Below are 13,938 nucleotides of genomic sequence, written 5' to 3' on the forward strand. Positions count from 1 at the left end.
TCCTGCTGGGCTGCTGCAGGTGATGGGTTCTGCTTCGTGGTCAACCGCTGTGGCAGTTGCCACTGGTGTGTGCGTTGGGGAGTCAAAAAAGGTAGGGTCTAATGTGGATTGCTCTGGATAGTCCGTGAATCTGAGTTTAGTTTGGTCCAAGTGTTTCCTGTAGATGAGTCCATTTGAAAGTTTGACCCGAAACACCCTGCTCCCCTCTTTGGCCACAACAGTGCCGGGAAGCCACTTGGGACCTTGTCCATAATTTAATACAAATGCAGGATCATTGATTTCAATCTCGCGTGACACATTTGCGCTATCATGGTATGCACTTTGTTGAAGCTGCTTGCTCTCTACCTATTCGTGTAGATCAGGGTGGACTAACGAGAGCCTTGTCTTAAGTGCCCTTTTCATGAGCAATTCAGCGGGTGGAATCCAAGTGAGCGAGTGGGGTCTTGTGCGGTAACTAAGCAGGACTCGGGATAGGCAAGTCTACAGTGAGCCTTCAGTTACCCTCTTCAAGCTCTGCTTGATTGTTTGCACTGCTCTCTCTGCCTGACCATTAGATGCTGGTTTGAACGGGGCAGATGTAACATGTTTGATCTCATTGCGGGTCATGAACTCTTTGAACTCGGCACTGGTGAAACACGGCCCGTTGTCGCTCACAAGGACATCAGGCAGGCCGTGCGTGACAAACATGGCCCGCAGGCTTTCAGTGGTGGCAGCGGATGTGCTTGCCGACATTATCTCGCATTTACGACCACTAGGAACATTTTACCCAAGAACGGGCCTGCATAGTCGACATGGACCCTGGACCACGGTTTGGAGGGCCAAGACCATAAACTCAGTGGCACCTCCCTGGGTGCATTGCTTTACTGTGAACCTGTGTTACGTTTGTGCACGCAGGATTCTAAGTCCGCATCGATACCGGGCCACCACACATGGGATCTGGCTATCGTTTCATCATTACAATGCCTGGGTGAGTATTGTGGAGATCACGAATGAAAGTGTCCTTTTTGGGTACCACTACCCGATTGCCCCACAGAAGGCAGTCTGCCTGTATAGGCATTTCATCTTTACGCTGCTGGTATGGCTTTATCTCTTCCTGCATTTCTAATGGGGCACTGGACCAGCTCCCGTGAAGCACACAGTTTTTTTTACTAAGGACATTAGGGGGTCCTGGCTCATCCAGGTTCTAATCTGTTGGGCGGTAACGGGTGATGTTCACTCTCGAATGCTTCCATTACCATGACTAAATCTGCGGACTGTGCCATTTCCACCCCCGTGGTGGGTGATGGCAGCCTACTGAGGGCATCGGCACAGTTTTCTGTGCCTGGACTGTGGCGGATGGTGCAGTTGTATCCGGACAACGGTGAGTGCCCATCTCTGGATGCGGGCCGAGGCATTCGTATTTATCCCCTTACTTTCAGAAAAGAGGGATATCAGTGGCTTATGGTCAGTTACCAATTCAAATTTGAGCCCAAACAGATATTGATGCATTTTCTTTACCCCATAAACACACGCTAACGCTTCTTTTTCCATCATACTGTCGGCCCTCTCAGCCTTAGACAGACTTCTGGATGCATGAGCAACCGGTTGCAATTTCCCAGATTCATTAGCTTGTTGCAATACACACCCGACACCATTAGGACGACGCATCACATACTAGTACCAAATGCTTACAGGGATCATACAACACAGGCAATTTGTTTTGAGCATAACAGTTTTCTAGCTTTTACAAAGGCATTTTCTTGGCTTTTGCCCCATACCCATTCGTCTCCTTTACACAGTAAGGCGTGCAGTGGTTCTAACAGTGTGCTGAGACCCAGTAAGAAGTAGTTCAGGAGTCCTAGAAACGACCGCAGCTCCATCACATTCTGTGCCCTCGGTGCATTCTCGATTGCCTCCATCTTCGAATCGGTGGGCCTGATGCCGTCCGCCGCGATTCTTCTCCCCAGGAACTCCACTTCAGGCGCCAGGAAAATGTACTTCGAGCATTTTAACCTGAGCCCCATGCGGTTGAGTCGACTAAGAACCCCCTCCAGGTTCTGCAGATGCTCGACTGTGTCCCGACCTGTAACCAAGATGTCGTCTTGGAAGACCACGGTGCGCGGGATCGACTTCAGTAAGCTTTCCATGTTTCTCTAGAATATCGGCGTGGCTGATCGAATCCCAAACAGGCATCTGTTGCAAATGAAGAGGCCTTTGTGCGTGTTGATGCAGGCGAGGCCCTTCGATGATTCCTCCAGCTCCTGTGTCGTGTCGACTGAGTTCAAGTCCAGCTTTGTGAATGTCTTTCCTCCCGCCAGCGTCGCAAAAAGGTCGTCTGCCTTTGGTAGTGGTTATTGATCCTGCAGGGAGAAACCTTGTAATCACCAGATTCTGACGGTGCCGTCTCCCTTGAGGACTGTAACAATCGGACTGGCCCACTCGTTGAATTCGATTGGCCAGTCCAGCTCGATCTCCACCCTCTCTCTCATCATGTACAGTACTGCTCTTGCCTTGTGATGGATGGGTTGTGCCTGCAGAATTAGGTGGCTCTGCACTTTTGCTCCTTGGAACTTCTCGATGCCTGGTTCGAACAGCGAGGGGAACTTATTTAAGCCCTGGGCACACGAAGTGTCGTCGACGGACGAGAGCGCTCGGGCATCGTCCCAATTCCAGCGTATCTTCCCCAGCCAGCTCCTGCCGAACAGCGTGGGGCAATCGCCCGGTACCACCCAGAATGGTAGCTTGTGCCCCGCTCCATCATAGGAGACCTTTATGGTAGCACTGCCGATTATGGGAATCAGTCCCTTTGTGTAAGTTCTCAGTTTAGTGCGAATGGGAGTCAGGACTGGCCTTGAGGCCTTTATCGAATGTCTTTTTGTTCATAATGGACAAGCTCGCGCCCGTGTCCAACTCATTGACACCGGGAGTCCATTTAATTTAACTTTCAGCATTATCGGGGGACATTCTTTGGTAAATGTGTGCACCCCATATACCTTTGGCTCCTCGGTCTGAGGCTTTGGTTTGTCATGATCCGCCGTGGATCTGTCCTCCTCTGCAACATGGTGGTTTGCAGGGTTTGCAGCTTGCCTGCACATACATTGGAGATGTCCAATTGTTCCACAGCCCTTGCAAACCTATCCTTTTGAAGCGGCATGAATGGAAATGATGATCACTCCTGCAGCGCCAACAAGGTGTTAATGGCCTAGCATTCATCACCCTTGATGGTGGACTCTGAGACATCTGTGGACGTGCAGTTGCAGGCATGTGAGGCCTGCCCTGTACGTTGTGATTCGAAAACAACATCACTTTGTTCACAATACTAGTAGCAGCATTCGTGTGCTGAGAGATTTGCTTGGTTTTGTTACTGGTGGCAATGAACGCCTGGGCTATCGCTATGGCTTTACTCAAGGTTGGGGTCTCTACAGTAAAAGTTTGCAAAGTATCACTTCATGGCCAATGCCAAGTACAAAGTAGTCCCTGAGCATGTGCTCCAAATGTCCTTCAAATTCGCAATGTCCTGCAAAGGCGTCTTAGCTCGGCGACATAGCTCGCCACTTCCTGGCCATCAGATCTTTTGTACGTGTAGAACCGGTTCTTCGCCATCAGAATGCTTTCCTTCAGGTTCGGATGCTCCTGGACCAGTGTGCACAAATCATCGTACAATTTCTCTGTGGGTTTCACTGGAGCAAGCAGATTTTTCTGTGGCCATACATTGGTGCCCCAATGGTGAGGAGAATCGCCCTTCGTTTGGCAGCGTTCGCTTCTCCTTCCAGCTCGTTGGCCACAAAGTATTGGTTGAGTCGCTCCATGAAGGTTTCCCAATCATCTCCCTCCGAAAATTTCTCCAGGATGCCCACTGCTCTCTGCATCATTGGGTTCGTCATCTGTATCTCGTCGCCAGTTGTTATGTATGAATAAAGAGTCTGATACTGTGAGCTCAAAGTAAAGTGTGACCTTAGTCTTTTATTACAGGTCTCCAAAGTACCTCTCCAGCCTGTGGGGCCTCCTTAAGTACAAGTGCTCCCAAGGGATTGTGGGATCCTTTGGGACTCCAGGGGATGAGCCCTCTGGTGGTTACACAAGGTATTTACAGGTTTACATATATAACAGAATCCCTGTGAGTGAATGGGGCCTCGTCCAATATGCAAGCAGCACCCGAGACAGACTGGTCGGCAAGGGGCCTTCCGTCACTCGCTGCATACCCTGTTTTATGATCTGTATTGCCCATTCAGTTTGGCCATTGGAGGCTGGTTTGAACAGTGCTGACCTGACATGCTTTATGCTGTTACAGCACATAAATTCGCAAAATTCGGAACTCGTAAAGCATGGTCCATTGTCACTAACTAGGACGTCAGGCAGGCCATGGGTGGCGATCATTGTCCAAAGGCTGTCTATTGTGGCGGTGGATGTGCTGGACAACATACTAACATATTCGATCCATTTAGAAAAAGCATCAATTACAACCAGGAACATCTTTCCTCGAAAGGAACCCGCGTAGTCCACGTGTATGCGGGACCAGGGTTTGGAGGGCCAGGATCACAGGCTCAGGGGGGCTTCCCTGGGTGCGTTGCTGAGTTGCGCGCACGTGTTGCACCGGCGTACGCACGACTCTAAGTCTGCGTCAATGCCGGGCCACCACACGTGCGATCTCGCAATGGCTTTCATCATTACGATGCCGGGGTGTGTGCTATGGAGATCCTTGACAAACAAATTCGGCAGGACTACGCGATTTCCCCACAAAATGCAGTCGGCCTGGACGGATAGCTCGTCCTTGCGCCGGTGAAACGGCTTAAAATCACCACGCATCTCTCCATACGTGGTTGCCCAGTTTTCACTTAATATACAGTTTTTCACCTGGGACAGCAGTGGGTCTTGGCTGGTCCAGATTCTTATCTGGCATGCCGTGATTGGTGAACCTTCGCCCTCAAAGGCTTCCATGGCCATGATCAATTCTGTGGGCTGCTCCACTTCACTCTCGGTGGTGGCGAGCGGGAGCTGGCTGAGCGCATCTGTGCAGTTATCGGTGCCTGGTCTGTGGTGGATCGTGTAGTTGTAAGTGGACAGCGTTAATGTCCACCTTTGAATGTGAGCTGAGGCGTTGATATTAATGCCTTTGCTCGCAGAGAATAACGACGTGAGCGGCTTGTGATCGGTTTCTAGTTCGAACCGCTGGTCAAATAGGTACTGGTGCATCTTTTTTACTGCGCACACACAAGCTAGGGCCTCCTTTTCGACCATGCTGTACTCCCTTTCAGCCTTGGAAGGGCTGCGGGACGCATACGCTACAGGTTGAAGCACCCACCCGATCCCGTAGGATGACGCATCGCACGCTAAAACAAGATGCCTACAGGGATCATACAGCGCCAGTAGTTTGTTTGAACACAATAAGTTTCTGGCCTTCTCGAAGGCTGTTTCTTGTTTTTTACACAAGAGCCAGTCACCACCCTTACAGAGCAGTACATGTAATGGTTCAAGCAAAGTGCTCAGCCCAGGCAGAAAGTTACCAAAGTAGTTCAGTAGTCCTAGGAACCAGTGCAGCTCCGTCATGTTGTGTGGTCTCGGGGCCTTCTGGATCGCCTCCGCCTTGGAGTCCGAGGGTCTGATGCCATCTGCTGTGATTCTCCTTCCCAGGAATTCCACCTCTGGTGCCAAGAAAATGCATTTGGTTCATTTCAATCTTAGACCTACTTGATTTAGTTGGCGTAGCACCTCTTCCAAGTTATGGAGGTGTTCATCGGTGTCGTGTCCGGTGATCAAGTTGTCGTCTTAGACAGATTTCAGCAGGCTCTCTCTGTTTCATTGGAAGATCGCAGCTGCTGAACGGATCCTGAAGGGGCACCGGTTGTATACGAACAGCACCTTGTGTGTGTTTATGCACGTCAGCTTCTTGGACGATTCCGCCAGCTCCTGGATCATGTACACGAGGTGAGGTCCAATTTCGAAAACAGCTTTCCGCCCAACAGGGTCGCGAACAAATCCTCTGCCTTGGGTAGCGGATACTGGTCCTGTAACGATACTCGGTTTATGGTTACTTTATAATCCCCACAGATTCTAATTATCCCATTACTTTTAAGAACAGAGACAATGGGACTGGCCCAGTCATTAAATTCCACTGGCGATGTAATGCCTTCGCATTGAAGCTGATCTTTCTCCTGCATCATGTAAGGGACCGCTCTGGCCTTGTGGTGAACGGGTCTCATGTCTGGGCTGAGGTGAATTGTCACCTTGGCCCCTGTGAAGCTGCCGATGCCAGACGGAAACTTGTCTAAGACCTGCACACACGTGGCTTTATCCACCACCGGTAATGCCTTTACATTGCCCCATTTCCAGTTAAAATTCCGAGGCCAGCTTCTGCCAAGCAGCGTAGGCCCGTTACCAGGAACAATCCATATTGGCAATTTATGCACAGAACATCATACAGCACCTGAACCATTGCACTTCCGAGGACCGGTATAAATTCTTTGGTATAGGTGCGCAGCTTCGCGTCGATCGGGCTCAGCTTGGGCCCATGTGCCTTGTTTGCCTATAACTTCTCGAAGGCCTTTTTGCTCATGATCGATTGGCTCACACCCATGTCCAGTTCCATCGGTACCGGTATGCCGTTCAGTTTAACGTTCATCATAATCGGGGGACTCTTGTTGGTAAAGGTGTGCACTTCATGCACATGCACCCCATGTACCTCTTCCTCCTCGGTCATCTCTGTGCGATCCTCAGGATCGACACTTGACCTCTCATCCTCCGCTACGTATCGAATTTTAGCACGTTTACACATTCGTTGGAGGTGCCCCACCATTGAGCAACTCTTGCAGACATATTGTTTGAACCTGCACTAGTTTGCGTGATGAGCCCCTCCACAGCGCCAACAGCTTGCTGATGGACTTGCATTCACAGGTACTGATCTCTTCACAATAGTCCATTGTTGTGGTGAGTGTGTCATCTCAGGTCGAACAGAGGTCGAATTAGCCCAGCTGGGGATACTTCTCCTGTCTGCCGATGAATTTAGTCTATTCACGGTGTCTGGCCCCAGGTGATTCCGAAGTTGTGAGTAGAGTAGCTTTGTTTATTCCTCTCTGGCCATGTATGCCTGAGCAATCAGGGTGGCTTTGGCTAAGTCTAAGTCTTTCACAGTTAGCAAATTGCGGAAAATCCCTTCGTGCCCGATTCCCAAAACAAAGACGTCTCTTCACATTTCTTCAAAAACTGTCCCGAATTTGCACGGCCCAGCAAGATGCCTAAGCTCAGCGATGAAAGCTGCCACGTCGTGGCCTACCCCGTACCGCTGGGTGTAGAAACGGTATCTTGCCATGGGCGCCCTGCGTTTGCTGGCATTCGCGTCTCCCTCTAAGTCTTTCACGACAAAGCATTGATCAAGCCGGTCAATGAAGTCATCCCAGTCTTCCACGAAGCAATATCGCTCGATATAATCAACGGTGGCCATAGCTGCGTGTTAGTATCCTATCCACATCACTATAATAAATCGCACGTGGCCCATTGCTGGAGCTGATCACCTTGTGACCTTTAGGTTTAATGTAAACTCCAAAAGTGAAGCCTGCAGGAGGAGCCTGCTTTGTATCGGGAGGCACCACGAGGCTTTCCTCATCTGTTGGCTATTGCATGTAATTACTTGGTACAATGCATGGTACAGAGCATGACTGCAAATACATCACAGGCGGTTTGGCAATTTACATATTATAATGAGGCCCGAAGCCTCTACTTTGCTGCAGGCAGCCCCGAGCCCCAGGATCCCCGAGCCCCGGGATCCCCGATGGCTGCAGTGAGGCAGCCTCAGCCTTGGGGAGCAATGCTTGTGGGTCGGGAGGAGCCAGAGAGCTTCCTCTCAGCCCACCCAGGCTCCCACATCCAGCCTGGCCCTCCCCAGGGTTGGTGTTTGGAGCCCCTCCCCTGGGCCTGGAACTTCCCCCCCCCCCCCCCCCCCCCCCCCGGATCGCCACTCAGCCCCACAGATCGCCACTGAGCCCCGGGTTCGGGGATTGGCCCCGCCCCCAAACCAGGGATCGAGTTCACCCCTCTCTTTCCCCACCCCCCCCCCCAACCACAATCCACCATCCTTACATTTAAGAGTGCCAGTGTTGCCAGATGGCGTCCAAAAGATCAACATTAATGGTTTTAATTTCATCTGTGCACTATCTTGCAGCATCCATTAATGTGTTTGCTTAAATGTCTGTCTGCTCTATCCTAACACAGATGTTAGCCCATTTAAAATAAACAGGTTAACGTTCAGTTTAAGATAAGCAGACAGGAATATAGGTAGATGTGTAATGGGAGTAGTAAACCCATAAATGTCTTTCAAGTATAATTACTGCAGTCCTTTTGTACTTGAAAACAAGAAATCAAAAGACAGTATCATAAACCGGAAGAGATGACCATAATAAAGACATCATTTTCAATTGTATGTATGGATAGGACAGAACAGGCAAGACAAAAGACCAATATCCATTTCGCAGCAACATTGAACACTACCTAACAGATTCATATATTTTATCTTTTTTCTTTTTCTTTTTGTCAATTTTCTCCAAATTTCTGATTCCCCTCTGAAAGAGGCCACTCAGAATAATTGTTATGGAATCTATGCCTGAATTTAGAACCACAGCCATCGGAGACCCCGTTATAAGAGGACTCTGCAGTGGCCATGCTCTCTCTGGTTGCTCGACCAGGTGGTCATGTAGCACTTGCACAGATGTGAGTTGTGGATTCCTGCATGGATGCCACCAAAGTTTGCTGGCTACTGCACGTGTTGACAAATTAATTTCAGAAATGTTGATACCGAGCTATCAGATTACATTTGTGGACTGGCCCTTTGAAGTTAGAATCCATGGGCTTAGTAGCTGAAGGAGCATTGAAGCTGGCCAGCAGGTTTGGTCTCATCCAATGCCCCCTCCACTTGCTCCACCTCACTCATGTTTAGCAGTTGAACTCCCCCCCCCTGCTCACCCCCCTGGAATGCATGCATGTTCTTGCCAGTGTAGGAGTGAGTATTGGATAGTTTTGTGAGGTGCTCACTTCAGGGCTTCTGTCACCTCCTCCTCTTGGGCACCTATCAAATATTGAAGAATAACTTAATGTGGACCTCTTTACCCAGAGAGTGGTTATAATATGGAACTGGCTGCCACATGGAATAGTTGAGGTGAATATCATTGATGTCTATAAGAGGAATCTAGATAAGAAACATGAGGGAGAAAGGAATACGATATACAGATAGGGTTAGATCAAGTAAGGTGGGAGGAGGCTTGTATGAAGCAAAAACACCAGCATTGACGAGTTGGGTCAAATGGCCTGTTTGTGTGCTGTAAAATTCAATGTCATTTTCTGTAATGGTGACTAGCAGTAGGGCTCCCCTTCAAAATGAATGTACATGTGCCAGTACGGAAAGAGTGAATGAGTAGGTAGGAAAATAAAAAATAAAAAGCAAAGGCTGGTAGCCTTGAGCTTCTGGGAAGACAACATTCTCTCCCCATGTTCACTTGTGGGAATTTGGAGGGCCCTATCCACGTAAGGAGTCAATGGCCTGGATTTTGCTCTCAGCGGCGAAGAAATGGTGTTCACCTCGCATACAACTGCCCACGGACTTTACGCAGACTTGTCAGCTAATCCAGCATATTTTCCAGCATGGCACCATCTACAGGGTATCTGTGAACAGGACAAGCAGCAGCAAGGCTCTTCAACTGATCAGATTGAAATATCCTCACTGAGACATGATGAGTCCCAACCAGGAAGTATAAAACAGGAAATGTAAATTAGATTTAAATGATGTACAGGAAGTGAAATAAAGATTGGGAAATAGAGATGGGATTACGGAAGAGATATACAAGAGACAAACAGAAAAAGTTTTTAAAAAATCTACAACAATAATTTTATTAGGAGACTCTACAGTTGTAAAATTAATTTTTCTGTGCCCGAGAGGTTGTTCAGTAATTATCACTTATTAAGCCATTAAAAACTCACTTACTCCTAAATACACCCGCCCTAACTTTTTCAGCTATGTTTAGTGCGGAACTAGTGGCCAAGTACCCCAAGTTCACGCCATTATAGTGATTTTATTGCCGAGTCTATTGGTGAGGACTGCAACAGCGCACCCTGTGGAGGAGCGGGGTATCTGACAGCAACCTCTGGATTTCCATGTTTAACTGCACATGTGCGTACTCCAGAAGTTGCTGTCAGATTTTCTCAATTATAATGGCGATGCTATTATTGTAGCAAAAGCTGGGCCAAAGTGCCCAGATTTGGAAGATCCCATCTGATATGTATCTGTTTACATCTGTTATCTGTGGCCTTCTTCTGTAAGCAGATAGAAATGTGACACATGTTGGAATTTGGAGTAGCAGAGACAGTATCACCCAAGTACCCAGCCTAACATCCATCTTGTTGAGCATGCAGCACTTGGGTAACTTGTGTTGGCAATGTATTTGGTGTTCATAGCTTGCAAGATTTATGTGTGACAGTACACGTTAATTTGTATTGCAGCAACACAGAGTTTCTTGCAGAAACATGGGCATGGCTGTGCAGTTGAAAAGTAGATCAATTATTGGAAGAGTGCTAAATATGTTTCCTCTGTGATGCTCCAATAAACTTAGAGAGAAGGGTTGTTAGCATGAATGTAAGGCACTATTGTGAAAGTAGGCAAGCTGTGAGCACGCTTAACCTGGCATCGCTTTGGAGCCAGGCAGATTTTTTCCTTATCAGCTCCCAGGATCAATTCACACAAAATACTTCATTCATTTTTTTCAGCAACTTCAGCACAGTTTGCTCTGAAGCTGCTCTCTACTCCAAATAAGAGCCCCGTTCTATAGAGGACCTCCAATAGCAGGATCTCCAAAGTGGCGACCTCAAATACTGCAGTTCACTATCTTAGAGTGACTACCGTGATTTTATCCTTCTCAGCATCAGGATAGCTTTAAGGCTAACCCGCGGCCCTTAGAGCTGCTAGTGCTGGATACATTACCCCTTGATGGTGGTGCGCTCCCAAGCATCATCATCCATGTTCCAGAGTTCCTCAACATCATGTAAATTAGCTGACCTCTCTTTATACCAGGAATTCAGTTTGTAGAGCTGCAGGTGGGCACAACCCTCAAAGAGCAATGGTCCCGTCATAATTGTGAGGAGCCAGGTAATCCGACCCTGAATTCTCTCAAAAGTCCTGTAGTTTTTGTCAAGATGCTAGCTTGACCAGGAAACCCTCCCAAACTAGCATTGAGCCATAAGTATGTCTCATTGAACTCCAATCCTGTTCAAGTACAGTCCCCAGCTTTATTTGTAAAGTAGAAATGTAATTATAACAATTTCCACAAATGATTCGCACTGGAAATATGGTTAATTGAATAAGAAGGAAATGTACATTTAATACTTTCTCATGACTGATTGTGAAACATACAAATTGGAAATTAATTATAGGCAGTCAGCTGATTATTTTTTTGAATAATGATTTTCTTTCTATTATTTGGTGAAAATGGAAAGATTTGTGATTAACTGAAAGATTTCACTGATTTCAGGATGTTTCAAAGACTGCAGGAATAAGTGATTAGGTAATACTATTTCCACATCCTGAATTGGCACAAATTAATCTTCCTCTGACATGCACAACATCTTGATAATCAACATTGTCCATCATAACGGCTGTATTTTTAGTTAATTTTAGCAATAGGACCAACACAGAGGGGATGCTCTGATTAAAAGATTTTAGAAGTGTTCCAGCATCAAATACAATATAATATAGCAAAACCCTCTTTACTCTGGCTTAACGATCGATATATCCAAACCAACATCTCGTGTGTCAACTTGTTAGCATTTCACAAGAAACTTCAACTTTTTCACTGAGACTGGAAATGTCAATTACGAGCTAATCAGATTAGTTGAAAGGCAGGTTTGAAGGCTGCCAGAATCAATCAGTGACTGACCTTCATCAACCAATCCCACATTACTTTCGCCCATGGTTTTCACATGAATTGGAGGCGGAAAGATTTTAAGATGAGCTGATGGTTTTTGAGAGCTGCAGTTATAGATGTGTTTATTTCATATTGGTCCCTGAAAAAATTTGATATGATAAATAATCTACTACGGTGCATCTCTTAACAACTTTATTTTCATCAAAGGAACTTATTTGGGAATGACTAGCTGTGTCTTAAGTGATTATTTCTTACAAGACTAGTTACAGACATTTTTTGAAATTAGCATATTTCCTGGTGTGCGTGCATTACTTAACTTTATTTGAGCATTCCTGTCACTCCATTTGCAAATAAAATAGAGAGTGGGGTTGAAGTGGTGACGAGGTTTATTTAATTATTTTTTTTAATACACTGTTGTTCTCATATTTGGGATATTGCCACTGTGATGTATAATGTGGCCCATTGGCTTGATTGTGTGAGAGTATTTTGCAACTTTGAACATTGTTTTCAGTTTATTTGAACATGTGTGGTATAAATCGCACACTCCATGACTCTATCTGAAAGTCTCTTCACTTTGTTGATCAGTCCGTGTGTGAAGAATACCTCCCTGATATCAATCTATAATTTAGTTTTTACTGTTTAGTTTGAACCTGTGTTCCCTTTCCTATATGCAGTATTTGAAACTCATTAGCATTAAATTTCATCAACCACTGCTCTGCATATCGAAAGTCTTTATGAAGTAAATGGAAAATAAAATTGGCTCGGGTGTAAAATGGGCTGCCGATTCGCCATGAGCCCATTTTCACAACTTGCGTAGACCAATTTCACCCCTGTGCAAGTCTGTATGTAAAACAAAATGCCCATTCTTTTAGCCTTACAAATCATCACTATTGTTGTTTTCGTGTTACACTTTCAAAAATTATACATAAACATAGTAGTTAGAAAGAACGATCTCTCACACACACACGCACACATCCCCATACACCTCCTACTCTCCACACTGTTGCCCCTCCCCCCCACACACTCTTCCCCCCCCCTTCCCCCCCCCCCCACATGCACACACTTCCCCACACACACACCCGCCCCCCCCACATATACACACACACACACACACACACACCCGCCCCCCCACACACACACTTCCACACCTGCCCCCCCCCCGCACACACGTATCCCCCACACACACATACGTCCCACCCGCGCACATACCCGCCCAACAGACACGCGCCCCCGCCCCCACACACACACACACACACACACACACACACACACACACACACACACACACGTCCCCCACCCCCCCACACACACACGTCTCCCTCCCCCCCACCCCCTTTGGCCAGGGATTCCCAGGTGTCGGTGGAGATGTTGCATTTTATCAAGGAGGCTTTGAGGGTGCCCTTGAAACATTTCCTCTGCCTACCTGGGGCTCGTTTTCCGTGTAGGAGTTCCAAGTGCTAAGTATTCTTCCTTATCTAGCTTGTGAATAACAATTATGACAATGGGATACAGTCTAAAAACCAACAGACTTAAATTGCAGTCAGAAAGCAAAGCACCAGAAATCTACATTATAATAAAAAAAAACATGGAAAACCAGTAGTCATAAAATCCAAGTTTTTTTTTAGATAATGCATACTGTGACTTCAGTGCCACAGACTCTTGTAGTACTTTTCCACAGCATGCTGGTATTATCATCACACCCTCAGCATGTGAATCTTGAAGCTTTTGCTTTCCATTCATGTCAACAGGAAGCAAGGGTCATAAAAACAGTATGTCTGGCTCTTGGCAGCATTTATGGTTTGTCTTACACGCTTGAAACGTAAAATGACAGACAACAGACAGCTTCATTTAAAATTAAAGAACCTCTTGATCCTATTAAAAAGGGGAAGGGAGAAATGTGCTACATGCTGGCACATGGGATGCTGTTGCCAGTACACATGTCGGCCAGATCTGGGTCGGAAGTCAAACATGATAAGAATACGCTCTTTGCAAACAAGCTTAGTACGGCCTTTTCCACGAATTACCTTTGTAACATATGTTGTTTTTCTCTTGAATCTGA

The sequence above is a fragment of the Pristiophorus japonicus genome, chromosome 16, assembly GCF_044704955.1.
Source record: "Pristiophorus japonicus isolate sPriJap1 chromosome 16, sPriJap1.hap1, whole genome shotgun sequence".
NCBI classification, from domain to species: Eukaryota; Metazoa; Chordata; class Chondrichthyes; family Pristiophoridae; genus Pristiophorus; species Pristiophorus japonicus.